Genomic DNA, 15,119 nt, shown 5'->3' on the forward strand with positions numbered 1-15,119 from the left:
GCTTCCACTCATCTGCTAAACACGTCCACTATTTGACTAAAAAGAACTTATTTCTTCCCTGCTTTGGGCCTATATGTGAAATCTATTTGTACATGTGTGAATGGGTTTGATGGGTATTGGAGATGCTCATGTGTGGATTGTTTGTTCCTAATACAGGTGATGCACCTAGCAACATATGCTTGCACTAAACTGTCAGTAATACTTCATATGTTCTTTCCCACCCCCTGTGTCCTATTCCATAATACTAGGCAATAAACAGTGGGGCGCTAGCTGCGGGGATACACACAAGAGCTCCCCTCTTTTAGAAAAAGGCGATTCTCAACTTTTTCTAAAACATCACCTAAGTCCTTAAAACCTGTTCTGTAGTAAGTGTTTGTAGCTTCAACAATGTGTGATCTTTTGTCCTGGAGCAGGAAATTAACTACAAAAACATCTTCTGCTCCCTCTATGGCTGCCTATATATCATGTTGTGGTGTAACACAACCTTTAATACCAGTAGCCCATTTTAAAACTGGGGCCTACCTAGGGCAAATGATGTAGCCATCCCTATTACCATCTCACAAGATGCTATGTGCTATGTTTGGAGTCACTTCAGGCATGCCTTTAGGCCTGGACTGCGACCATCTTTGGACAAAAAACTATAGGGCAAAGTTTACCACCATACTCCTGGGCAAGTACACCTGTCATGGTCTTACAATTGTCCCTTGCATAAACACAAAACATTTTTCCATGATTTGGGAGGCCCAGTGCAGGCGCTACAACCATAGCATTTTTCAGATATATAAACGCATTCAACATTACTTGTGACATTTCTGGACCTGTGGTTTGTCTCAAAATGTTATTATAGATAGGAGCAGTCTGGATCCATAACAATTAATGATCCTGTGGGCGGGCAAGACCCACTGTGGGCTGGCAAGACCCACTTCTTATATGACTGACTCTACTATCACCCTCTGTGAGAACAAAACCAAGGTAAACAATACTTTCCTGAAACCACTGTCATAATTCCTGTGACACTTTGTGTCCACATACATGTACATTTCTTCAATAAACTCACTCGCTCTGACTGGCCTCCACAGAGTGACTACATATGTCATATACATATTGTAGCGGGACTGACCCATGAGCAGGTGTCCATCCCCTCTTGCATGGTCTGGAGAACTATAGAGCGGACAATTGAATTGTCTGCTTGGCCCTAAGGCATTTCTACACCAGGTAAGTTACCTGGACTGAAAAATAAGAAACAAAGATGGCTGTGTCTCCTCGTCCAATAGGACGCTTTAAAAAACAAAACACACTACTTAAACCAATCACTGTACAGTGGGTAGCATCGGATGGTATGGCTGTCAGTAGAGATGGCATATCAGATACCACTTGCATGCTATGATCAGATTAAGAACTAAAAAACTTTTTGGCTTAGTGCCAATTTTTCCCAAAACTTTTTTTTTTTTTTTTTTTTTCCGTGCCATTCTAACAAAAATCTGGTCAGAGGTTCCCCTCTTTTAATAGAGGATACACATAAAATATAATTTAAAAACTATAATCAGATAAAAAGTTAATCTGATTTGAAACTTTTGGCTCTGTGCCAACAGGGTCCAATGGTCACACTAATTGCGGTAACTCTTTCTGTCCAAAAATAAATTCCATAATTATAACAGGGATAAAGATATGACATTTGAACGCTTTCTTGGCAAATAGCCAATTTTCTAAATTTTGCAGGAAGGCTCCCCTTCACATAGGAGACCATTTGCCAAATATAATTTTTCATTATCTATAATTCTATAAAAAATAACTTCAAAATATCCTGCCGACAACGGCAATTTATATTTTTTCTTATTTTATTTATTTATTTATTTTTTTAATAAAATAGTGTTTTTATTCATTATTACTACGCTCATACAGGATGGGCACAATTGTATAAATGGCAAAACTTCTAAAAAATTCTATAAAAATAATTGCATATGTGTAGGAATGCTGAGACCGTTCATTTGCAGAAGTGACCCCCCCTCTTTTCCCCTCGTGTAAGGAAATGTAGTAGTTTTAAATGTATCTGACACATAAACATTTTCTGCTTGTCTGACATTACGAAGAAAACTACACCTGCCTTGGAGAATGAAACTGTGGGGTGCAGGTGTGGTCATGGTGTTTGTAAGGTAATATTATTATTATAGGGGGGTCTATGTTGGAAATGTCCTACTCTTTGATTTGCATCTTCTGATAAAGACCTTGAAAATGCACGCTGACAGGCTGTTTTTCTTTAGACAGATCTCTGTTATGACTTTTTGAAAACCTTCCAAGGTTTTAGAAGCCCAATCAGAAACTTGCTGTTTTACAATTAACATGTACTGTGACTTTAAATTAACGGCAAATGTTTGAATTCTAAGACTGTGCTACTCAGCAATGACACTTCACTGCCCAAAAACGCCAAATTCTCACCCGTCTTCTGTCTATAGGCAATCGCTGTGGTCTATATCTACGTATTTAAAGACTTTCACTTCTAATAGCTCTACGTAGCTTTTTTTTCCTATTCTATTGTACTAATACGGGGCATAAATAAACCAATTCTCCCCGCTTTTTCCATGTACTTTACATTACAACTAAACATTTACTAACAAGAGTTACTTGTATCCTAATATCTCTAAGGCTGGCCATACATGTCCGGACAACTCTTTATCGTACAATTTTCTGTTAGATCCACCACAAACCACATAATAAGAGGTCAAAATTAAACATATTCATTTGTATCCAATTAGGCAGACGTTTGTACTACATAGCTGAAGGTAAATTTCAAGAAAACTGCACTGAAAATTGTAAGAAAATTGTATCATGTATGGCCAGCATCAGACCTAAACCTTCAGTATAATTTCACAAAAGCATAAACAAAACATGTCTCTAAGATTTACACATTCACAAAATCATTTAAATGTATCTGGGTCCATAGACCCTCTTTATGGTTAAAAACCCTCCTGAAAAGCCATTTGGTGTATGTATATTACACCTTATACTCCCAGGTATAGTGGCTATCAAGAAGGCTTTCCCACCATTATAGACAAACAAACAATACACATAATAAACATTCATCTTGATTTGTCTGATAACCTACGATCGGTCAGTCAATTTTTACAGTAATAATGAAACTGTCGTTATCAGTGTTATATTAACAGTCAGCAGGCGCAATTTTTACAAGTCATATATAATTATAGACACAGTTTCCATATATGTCAAACCAGCAATATAATACTCCAATACAATATGACAATATTTTCAAATGGCATAACAAAATGAAATAACAAAATAATCACGTGATCAACAGACTTATCTACTTACCAAATAAGTCTTTTAGATCAAACAAACAAATTATCTTATACTCTAAATCTTACAGTTTCTATGCGATAGAAAGATATAAGCAAGAAAAGAGGTAGTTGTTTTCTACACAGAACAGACTGACATCTATTTATTATTCACTAAAGGAACGGGGTTTTCCTAAAACCCCCTGGGCTTCCCTGAAACCCAAAGAAAAAAACTGTCTTTGTTGAAGACAGCTTCAACGCCTCCCAGAGACGTTTTATTTGTCCCTCCCAGAGGAACGGGATTCTTCTCGAGAAAAAATCCCCTGGGCTTCCCAGAAGCCCCGAATATTGTCTTTCCTTATAAATGACAAATCCTGTGTCTCCCAGAGACACTGTCTAGATACGTTCCCAGAACGTATTCAGGTTCAACAACCTAACATATAATATCTTTCCCTGAAAAATATTATTCTGGCTTCCCTGAAGCCTCCTTATATATATATATATTAGTATTCAAGCTTCCCTGAAGCTTCTATATATATATATGTAAAGATCCAGAGCATCTCCCAGAGCTGCTCTATTATCCAACACGCTCCCTGAGCGTTTGGTGTCTATGGCTCAAAGAACGGAACCAGGGCCAAACGGCCAAGTCCCACCGGACAGGCAAACAGATAAAATAAAATATCTCCTTACCCAGACCGGTAAATCCTTGGACCCGTGATGGCCGCTCTCTCTCCGATCCCAGACGTAGCCCCCAATCTGTTGGTGATTTCTCTTTATATTCACCCTAGATACCTTAAATGTATACTCAAAAGTTAAGTCCCTGACTTACTAGCAACGTCTAGTCTGTTCTATGCAAAAAAAGGCAGAGCTCTGGAGAATGTTTTATCCTGTTAAAGAAGACACGTGCAACCACTGCTCAGTCTAAAACATTCTTAACTTTATTTGCAAAGTGGGGTAACTATTATACACAGTATTGAACAGGAAATACAGTTGGGAGGGGGAGTGGATACTCTCAGGAAGAGTCAAGTTCTCACAAAAGTTGAACAATGGGTTAATACAGAATGTTCGTTAGAAATTGCAAAATACGCCTTGTCTAGACCCTATAGCTCAACTTAGAATAAAAGGAAGCAGAATGTGTTAGGTACAAAGGAAGTGGGGATGTATCTTTATCTTGAAGTGTCAGAACTAGTGTTGAGCGAACACGGACTGTATTATTCGTGTTCGTACCGAATAATTGGATTTTTTGTACCCGAACACGGACACGGACACTTTACTGTATGTTCGGGTAAAAATCCGTGTCCGGTCGTTTTATTTCCGGGTTTTGCATGCTTTGGCGCTCTTTTCATGGCGGGCTTTCAACAGCCAATCAACAATCGTTTAACTGGTGTGCCTTAAGCCATCCCAGCCATGCCTGCAAATGTCTCAGTAGCTGTGATTGGCCGTCTGAAGCATGTGACCAAGTCTTTATAAGTTCGAGGCAGCCGCAGCGGCGTCATTATGCTGCTTAGATTCAGGGACAGAGCACACATCAACGTGCTGGCTGCTGATTAGGGAAAGATAGGCAGGAAAAAACCATTTGTGTCCGGATAGAATTGAGGGACAGGTCGGAGTGTTTAGGCAGGGCGAGTTGTAGGCATTTTAGGGATAGAGTCTGCTGAATTATAGGGTCAGTGTCTTCTACAAACTACAATCGATATTGCTGTGTGGGGGGTGGGGTCTGCACTCAATCCTGATCTACGATCTCTTCTCAATCCTGTTAGGGACAGAGTCTGCTGAATTTTAGGGAAACTGTGTTCTACAAACTACAATCGATATTGCTGTGTGGTGTGGGATTGGAGATAGGCAGGTGTCAGTGATCCACATCCATTTTTCTGTGTGTGAGCTGCAGTGAACACAATCTTTTTGGGCTGCAGTGAACACAATCTTTTTGGGCTGCAGTGAACACAATCTTTTTGGGCTGCAGTGAACACAATCTTTTTGGGCTGCAGTGAACACAATCTTTTTGGGCTGCAGTGAACACAATCTTTTTGGGGTGCAGTGAACAAAATCTTTTTGGGGTGCAGTGAACACAATCCTTTTTGGTGTGCAGTGAACACAATCTTTGTGGGGTGCAGTGAACAAAATCCTTTGTGGGGTGCAGTGAACACAATCTTTTTGGGGTGCAGTGAACAAAATCCTTTTTGGGGTGCAGTGAACAACATCCTTTTTGGGGTGCAGTGAACACAATCTTTTTGGGGTGCAGTGAACAAAATCCTTTGTGGGGTGCAGTGAACACAATCTTTTTGGGGTGCAGTGAAAACAATCTTTTTGGGGTGGAGTGAACAACATCCTTTTTGGGGTGCAGTGAACAAAATCCTTTTTGGGGTGCAGTGAACAAAATCATTTTTGGGGTGCAGTGAACACAATCTTTTTGGGGTGCAGTGAACACAATCTTTGTGGGGTGCAGTGAACACAATCTTTTTGGGGTGGAGTGAACAACATCCTTTTTGGGGTGCAGTGAACAACATCCTTTTTGGGGTGCAGTGAACACAATCTTTTTGGGGTGCAGTGAACACAATCTTTGTGGGGTACAGTGAACAGAATCTTTGTGGGGTGCAGTGAACACAATCTTTGGGGGGTACAGTGAACACAATCTTTGTGAGGTGCAGTGAACACAATCTTTGTGGGGTGCAGTGAACACAATCATTGTGGGGTGCAGTGAACTCAATCTTTGTGGGGTACAGTGAACACAATCTCATACTTCTGAAGGTTTGAGGGTGCTGCCTGTTCCATACTCCCCCTACTCCTCATCTAGCCTTTTAGGGGTACAAACAATAGTAATTGGGGCCTAGTGTGGTTGTGTACGTGTGATATACATACACTTTTTTGGGATCATATTTTCTATTCCGCTATTTAATCAAAAACCTTTGGGGATCAGTTAAATTGGGGGATAGTCTGTGTTGGTACGTGTGAGAGAGATCCACCTTTCCAAGTTGTTGGGGTTCATCTCATACTTCTGAAGGTTTGAGGGTGCTGCCTGTTCCATACTCCCCCTACTCCTAGCCTTTTAGGGGTACAAACAATAGTAATTGGGGCCTAGTGTGGTTGTGTACGTGTGATATACATACACTTTTTTGGGATCATATTTTCTATTCCGCTATTTAATCAAAAACCTTTGGGGATCAGTTAAATTGGGGGATAGTCTGTGTTGGTACGTGTGAGAGAGATCCACCTTTCCAAGTTGTTGGGGTTCATCTCATACTTCTGAAGGTTTGAGGGTGCTGCCTGTTCCATACTCCCCCTACTCCTAGCCTTTTAGGGGTACAAACAATAGTAATTGGGGCCTAGTGTGGTTGTGTACGTGTGATATACATACACTTTTTTGGGATCATATTTTCTATTCCGCTATTTAATCAAAAACCTTTGGGGATCAGTTAAATTGGGGGATAGTCTGTGTTGGTACGTGTGAGAGAGATCCACCTTTCCAAGTTGTTGGGGTTCATCTCATACTTCTGAAGGTTTGAGGGTGCTGCCTGTTCCATACTCCCCCTACTCCTAGCCTTTTAGGGGTACAAACAATAGTAATTGGGGCCTAGTGTGGTTGTGTACGTGTGATATACATACACTTTTTTGGGATCATATTTTCTATTCCGCTATTTAATCAAAAACCTTTGGGGATCAGTTAAATTGGGGGATAGTCTGTGTTGGTACGTGTGAGAGAGATCCACCTTTCCAAGTTGTTGGGGTTCATCTCATACTTCTGAAGGTTTGAGGGTGCTGCCTGTTCCATACTCCCCCTACTCCTAGCCTTTTAGGGGTACAAACAATAGTAATTGGGGCCTAGTGTGGTTGTGTACGTGTGATATACATACACTTTTTTGGGATCATATTTTCTATTCCGCTATTTAATCAAAAACCTTTGGGGATCAGTTAAATTGGGGGATAGTCTGTGTTGGTACGTGTGAGAGAGATCCACCTTTCCAAGTTGTTGGGGTTCATCTCATACTTCTGAAGGTTTGAGGGTGCTGCCTGTTCCATACTCCCCCTACTCCTAGCCTTTTAGGGGTACAAACAATAGTAATTGGGGCCTAGTGTGGTTGTGTACGTGTGATATACATACACTTTTTTGGGATCATATTTTCTATTCCGCTATTTAATCAAAAACCTTTGGGGATCAGTTAAATTGGGGGATAGTCTGTGTTGGTACGTGTGAGAGAGATCCACCTTTCCAAGTTGTTGGGGTTCATCTCATACTTCTGAAGGTTTGAGGGTGCTGCCTGTTCCATACTCCCCCTACTCCTAGCCTTTTAGGGGTACAAACAATAGTAATTGGGGCCTAGTGTGGTTGTGTACGTGTGATATACATACACTTTTTTGGGATCATATTTTCTATTCCGCTATTTAATCAAAAACCTTTGGGGATCAGTTAAATTGGGGGATAGTCTGTGTTGGTACGTGTGAGAGAGATCCACCTTTCCAAGTTGTTGGGGTTCATCTCATACTTCTGAAGGTTTGAGGGTGCTGCCTGTTCCATACTCCCCCTACTCCTAGCCTTTTAGGGGTACAAACAATAGTAATTGGGGCCTAGTGTGGTTGTGTACGTGTGATATACATACACTTTTTTGGGATCATATTTTCTATTCCGCTATTTAATCAAAAACCTTTGGGGATCAGTTAAATTGGGGGATAGTCTGTGTTGGTACGTGTGAGAGAGATCCACCTTTCCAAGTTGTTGGGGTTCATCTCATACTTCTGAAGGTTTGAGGGTGCTGCCTGTTCCATACTCCCCCCTACTCCTAGCCTTTTAGGGGTACAAACAATAGTAATTGGGGCCTAGTGTGGTTGTGTACGTGTGATATACATACACTTTTTTGGGATCATATTTTCTATTCCGCTATTTAATCAAAAACCTTTGGGGATCAGTTAAATTGGGGGATAGTCTGTGTTGGTACGTGTGAGAGAGATCCACCTTTCCAAGTTGTTGGGGTTCATCTCATACTTCTGAAGGTTTGAGGGTGCTGCCTGTTCCATACTCCCCCTACTCCTAGCCTTTTAGGGGTACAAACAATAGTAATTGGGGCCTAGTGTGGTTGTGTACGTGTGATATACATACACTTTTTTGGGATCATATTTTCTATTCCGCTATTTAATCAAAAACCTTTGGGGATCAGTTAAATTGGGGGATAGTCTGTGTTGGTACGTGTGAGAGAGATCCACCTTTCCAAGTTGTTGGGGTTCATCTCATACTTCTGAAGGTTTGAGGGTGCTGCCTGTTCCATACTCCCCCTACTCCTAGCCTTTTAGGGGTACAAACAATAGTAATTGGGGCCTAGTGTGGTTGTGTACGTGTGATATACATACACTTTTTTGGGATCATATTTTCTATTCCGCTATTTAATCAAAAACCTTTGGGGATCAGTTAAATTGGGGGATAGTCTGTGTTGGTACGTGTGAGAGAGATCCACCTTTCCAAGTTGTTGGGGTTCATCTCATACTTCTGAAGGTTTGAGGGTGCTGCCTGTTCCATACTCCCCCTACTCCTAGCCTTTTAGGGGTACAAACAATAGTAATTGGGGCCTAGTGTGGTTGTGTACGTGTGATATACATACACTTTTTTGGGATCATATTTTCTATTCCGCTATTTAATCAAAAACCTTTGGGGATCAGTTAAATTGGGGGATAGTCTGTGTTGGTACGTGTGAGAGAGATCCACCTTTCCAAGTTGTTGGGGTTCATCTCATACTTCTGAAGGTTTGAGGGTGCTGCCTGTTCCATACTCCCCCTACTCCTAGCCTTTTAGGGGTACAAACAATAGTAATTGGGGCCTAGTGTGGTTGTGTACGTGTGATATACATACACTTTTTTTGGATCATATTTTCTATTCCGCTATTTAATCAAAAACCTTTGGGGATCAGTTAAATTGGGGGATAGTCTGTGTTGGTACGTGTGAGAGAGATCCACCTTTCCAAGTTGTTGGGGTTCATCTCATACTTCTGAAGGTTTGAGGGTGCTGCCTGTTCCATACTCCCCCTACTCCTAGCCTTTTAGGGGTACAAACAATAGTAATTGGGGCCCAGTGTGGTTGTGTACGTGTGATATACATACACTTTTTTGGGATCATATTTTCTATTCCGCTATTTAATCAAAAACCTTTGGGGATCAGTTAAATTGGGGGATAGTCTGTGTCGGTACGTGTGAGAGAGATCCACCTTTCCAAGTTGTTGGGGTTCATCTCATACTTCTGAAGGTTTGAGGGTGCTGCCTGTTCCATACCCCCCCTACTCCTCATCTAGCCTTTTAGGGGTACAAACAATAGTAATTGGGGCCTAGTGTGGTTGTGTACGTGCGAGATACATACACTTTTTTTGATCATATTTCCTATTCCGCTATTCAATAAAAACCTTTGAGGATCAATTGAATTGCGGGATAGTCTGTGTCGGTACGTGTGAGAGAGATCCACCTTTCCAAGTTGTTGGGGTTCATCTCATACTTCTGAAGGTTTGAGGGTGCTGCCTGTTCCATACTCCCCCTACTCCTCATCTAGCCTTTTAGGGGTACAAACAATAGTAATTGGGGCCTAGTGTGGTTGTGTACGTGTGATATACATACACTTTTTTTGGATCATATTTTCTATTCCGCTATTTAATTTAACTGGGCCTCCATGCGAGACCTGTGTGCCTTGTTGCGCTGTTTTGAGTACTCCACCAACATGGCCAGTGGCAATGACGCCGTTCTCAGCTTAACTATCCCACTTCTATGCCTCCTTGAAAAAACAATTCGGGCGATGATGGAAGAGGATGTGGCACAGGATGAGGAGGAGGAGGAGGATGAAGAGGTAACATTTCCAAGGCTTTCAGGGCAGTCATTCGCAAGGGGCTCCGAGGGTGGGTTCCTGCACACGCAAACGCCAGGGACGCAATTGTCCAGCAGGGGCACAGTTCTGGAGGATGAGGAGGATGAGGAGGAGGAGGAGCTGGAGGAGGAGATGGAACCATGTTCACAGCAGGGTGGCACCCAGGCCAGCTCATGGCCATCACTGGTGCGTGGCTGGGGGGATACAGAGGACACGGACGATACACCTCCCACAGAGGACAGCCTTTCGTTGCCTCTGGGCAGCCTGGCACACATGAGCGATTACATGCTGCAGTGTCTCCACAACGACCGCCGAGTTGCCCACATTCTAACTTGTGCTGATTACTGGGTGGCCACGCTGCTGGATCCCCGTTACAAGGACAACGTACCGTCCTTAATTCACTCACTGGAGCGCGATCGCAAGATGCGCGAGTACAAGCGCACGCTGGTAGACGCCATGCTGCTGGCATTCCCATCTGACAGCGGGGCCACAGTGGAAGCACAAGGCAGAGGAGGAGGAGGAGGAGGTCGCCAACGCAACCAGGGCACCGCCAGCACCTCAGAAGGCAGGGTTAGCATGGCCGAAATGTGGAAAAGCTTTGTCAGCACGCCACAACAAACAGCAGCACCAGCAGCTCAGATGGAACGTCTTAGCAGGAGGCAGCATTTTACCAACATGGTGGAGCAGTATGTGTGCACACGCCTACATGTAGTGAATGACGGGTCTGCCCCCTTCAACTTCTGGGTCTCCAAATTGGGCACATGGCTTGAGCTTGCCCTTTACGCCTTGGAGGTGCTGGCGTGCCCTGCAGCCAGTGTATTATCTGAACGGGTATTTAGCACGGCTGGGGGCGTTATAACAGACAAGCGCAGCCGCCTGTCCAGAGACAATGTGGACAAGCTCACGTTCATTAAAATGAACCAGGCATGGATCCCACGGGACTTTTCCGTACCTTATGCAGAATAGCAATGGATACCGACCTTACCCACCCATTGTTCCATTTTTGCTCTTTCTCACTCTTTTGGGGTGTACCCTCATTTAAAATTTTTGAAAAGAAGCAGTGTTGGCTACCTCGTCCTCCTCCTCAGGGCCAGATTAATGTAGGGGCTATTGGAGCTGCAGCTCCAGGCCCCTACCTTTTATATAGGCCCCGGGTTGGCCATATTCACTGTTACCGCTCTTCTGTCACTTGTAAACACAGAAGTCTGGCTTCTATGCTCGCTTCCCCAGGCAGCACCCTCAGAACCTCCCCACACAGCGTGAAGGCCGGACAAGGAGGGACAGTTGGCGATGCATGGATGTGTTTATGGGCTTCAGAGACAGCATCCCATGTTGAATTAGGCATGCATGGCTGCACCCTTCCTCCTCTGGGTGCATGGCAAGGCACGGCCCTTAAGGCCCTTCAAAATCCTCAGCACCAAGCCCATGATGCTGTTAATCCGGCCCTGGTCCTCCTCCACCGCCGCTTCCACCTACACCGCCCATAGGTGTGCGCAGCCTATTGCATTAAGGTGTGCACCCCAAAGTTGAAATACACATGCATGTGTTTGCCAGCAGGGAGAGTAATGTATCGGGGCCATGTACCTGTAGGCAAGGAGAAATAGAGCAGAGCAGGTCCCAGGGAGATCTTTCCCATCTCCTCACTGGCAATGCTATGTGCCCTAGGTGATTAGGGTGTGCCCAGGCACACCCAGCACACCCTGTGCGCACGCCTATGTCACCGCCACATCCACCACCACCTCAACCTCCCTCCTACTCCATATGGGCCTCGTCCTTCAGAGATGAAGAAGAACATTGTTTTATTTTTCTGTTTTTTTTTTGTTGTTTTAAGTTATTTCCCTATCCACATTTGTTTGCAGAGCACTTGCCATGCTCTTAATTACGTTTTGCTGCCATTTGCAGCACTCTAGCCCTTTCCTTTGGTGTTTTAGAGCCATTTTAGTGCCTTAAAGTTCGGGTCCCCATTGACTTCAATGGGGTTCGGTGTCCGGGAAAAGTTCGGTAAAAGTCCGGGACACGGACCCGGACTTTTTTTTAAAGTTCGGCCGAACCCGTCGAACACGGACATCTAGGTGTTCGCTCAACCCTAGTCAGAACATATCGGGTGATTTACTTAGGTCATTGTTCGTGTTAACTGAAGACTTAAAGTAACCTTAGGCTGAATTAAGTCATTATAAGTCAAGGCTACATTTAAAATGGTGTGACACAGGTCAAGCATTAGAAAATGGTTGCCAGCAACTAGAGAAAGGTTCTGTCATTCTCCTTCACATCCGACACCGCCAAGTTGCACCTCAGTCTGTTCAGGAGCTCAGTGATGCCTTGGTCCAGATCTGGGAGGAAATACCCTAGGACACCATCCATTGTCTCATTAGGAGCCTGTCCTGATGTTGTCAGGCATGCAAACAAGCACGTGGGGGCCATACAAACTACTGAGTACCATTTTGAGTTGAGTTTTGAGTTGCTGCAATGAAATTTCAGCAAAATGGACTAGCCTGCTGCATCATTTTTTCACTTTGATTTTCGGGGTGCCTTCTGCCCTCTGTAGGTAGATAATTTTCATTTCCATCAAACCATGTGGCATCCTTTTCTTCCTGACCCATTACCATATCTGAATAGATATCCAGCATGACATTTTCCCCATTGAGATCTGATGTGTTTTCAAAGTGTTAATTTTTTTGAGCAGTATATATATATATATATATATACAGTGCCTTGCGAAAGTATTCACCCCCTTGAACTTTCCGACCTTTTGCCACATTTCAGACTTCAAACATAAAGATATAAAACTGTAATTTTTTTGTGAAGAATCAACAACAAGTGGGACACAATCATGAAGTGGAACAAAATTTATTGGATATTTCAAACTTGTTTAACAAATAAAAAACTGAAAAATTGGGCGTGCAAAATTATTCAGCCCCCTTAAGTTAATACTTTGTAGCACCACCTTGTAACGCTCATGCGTTTTTTGTTAGTGAATGGATTTGCAGCTGCAGAATTATTACACTCAGTAGTCATGTAGAGAATGTGTTGAACAACATATCCAACTCTCAGGACTTCATCACTGTGTACAGCCTGTTATGCAAATATACATACACTCAATATGATGTTCCTGGAGTGATAGAATGTATATGATAGAATAGAGGTGAGAGACAGGCAATAGAATGGTGAGCACTTAGTAGTAGTATTCAGGAGAGTGGTAGGTGATGATAGTATGCAGATAGGTTCTAGCAATCATGTATAGTAACAGGTGGTAGGGGACAGCAGATGAAGTATGCAAGAGAGAGTAACCTAGTGCAATGATAGGTGATGGTAGTCCCAAGAGCTAGCAATCTATGCAGATGATAGAAATAGCTTAGATAGTAATAGTCCCTTTAGTATGCAGTAGTAGATAGTGAAAGTTAGGTTGAGGAAGGAATCCCCTGCGGGGTACTTATCACTAGATGGGTTTGTAGTAGCAAGGTCCAAGAGTAATGGAGTAATCCGTAGCGAGATACTGGATCGGTAGCGAGGTTACGGTCTTGTTCAGGCAAGGGGAATAGCTTGAAGCTCCGGCAGCATTGGACAAGACAAGGCAACATGCGGTTTGAACGAGCAATGAGTGAGAGAAAGCCGGCGATTGAAATAGCCGCTCATAGCTGCGCCCGGCGATGACGTCATTGCCCTTAAAGGTGTATGCGTTCCATTTGGATAGCAAGATGGGACGCAATATTAAGAGAGAAATGTGGAAATAAGGGTACCAGAGGTACCAGAACATTACAGTACCCCCCCCTTAAGGCCGGCTCCGGAAGGCCTCTAGAACTGGTTTTTCCAGGTATTTCGAGTGGAAATTGCGAATCAGTCTAGGGGCATGTATATCGGAGGTATCCAGCCAGGTGTCGTCTTGGGGCCCATAGTTCTTCCATCGTACTAGATATTGGAGTCTTCTTCTATGGATACGAGAATCCAGAATCTCCTTTATCTCAAATTCTTCTCCGCCTTCAACTTGTACAGGAGGTGGAGGTGAGATGGTAGGCCTTATTCCTTGGTTAGGAACATGGGGCTTTAGTAGAGACACATGGAAGATGGGATGTATCTTGAGGTCTGTTGGTAATGTGAGTTGTACTGCAGCTTTTCCAATAAGCTTCTTTATTGGGAAAGGTCCCAGGAATAAAGGTCCAAGTTTTTTACTAGGGATCTTTAATCTCAATTTTTTTGTAGAAAGCCAAACAAGATCCCCAATGGCATATTGGGGAGAGGGTTTTCTACGAAGGTCGTAGTACCTCTTTTGTTGGCTATGGGCATGTGAGATGGTGGTGTTGAGTAAACCCAGGGAATCCTTTATTTGGGTAAGATAATCAGAGGCCACTGGATTACTTGATGGCAAGATACGTGGTGGAAGAAGTGTGGGATGAAACCCATAGTTTAAGTAGAATGGACTTTGTTTAGTAGTGCTGTGGGTTGCGTTGTTATAGGCGAATTCCGCCAGCGGGAGGAGGTCCACCCAATCGTCCTGTAGATATGAAGTATAGCAACGTAGATATTGCTCAATGCACTGGTTGACTCTTTCTGTCTGTCCGTTGGTCTGAGGGTGGTAAGGAGAAGTAAGTTTTCGCTCTATTCCTAGAATCTGACATAGAGCTTGCCAAAACTTTGAGATAAACTGTGAACCACGGTCAGACAGAAGTGTTTTTGGAATACCATGTAACTTAAAGACATGTTTCACAAGTAATTCCGCTGTTTGCTTGGATGAAGGTAGTCTTCGGATAGGAATGAAATGTGCCATCTTGGTCAGATGGTCCACTGACACTAAAATGGTGTTGAATCCTTTGGAAGGTGGTAGTTCTACTATAAAGTCTAAGGACACCACTTCCCATGGAACCTGGGGTATTGGTAAACTACAAAGTAGACCCGATGGTTTTGTAGTGTCAATTTTGGACCTTGCACAGATGTTACAAGATGAAACGAACTTTTGTACGGTCGTCTTCATGTCAGGCCACCAAAATTGCCTAGTAAGTAAA

This window comes from Pelophylax lessonae (assembly GCF_965119305.1).
Source record: "Pelophylax lessonae genome assembly, chromosome: 2".
Lineage (NCBI taxonomy): Eukaryota > Metazoa > Chordata > Amphibia > Anura > Ranidae > Pelophylax > Pelophylax lessonae.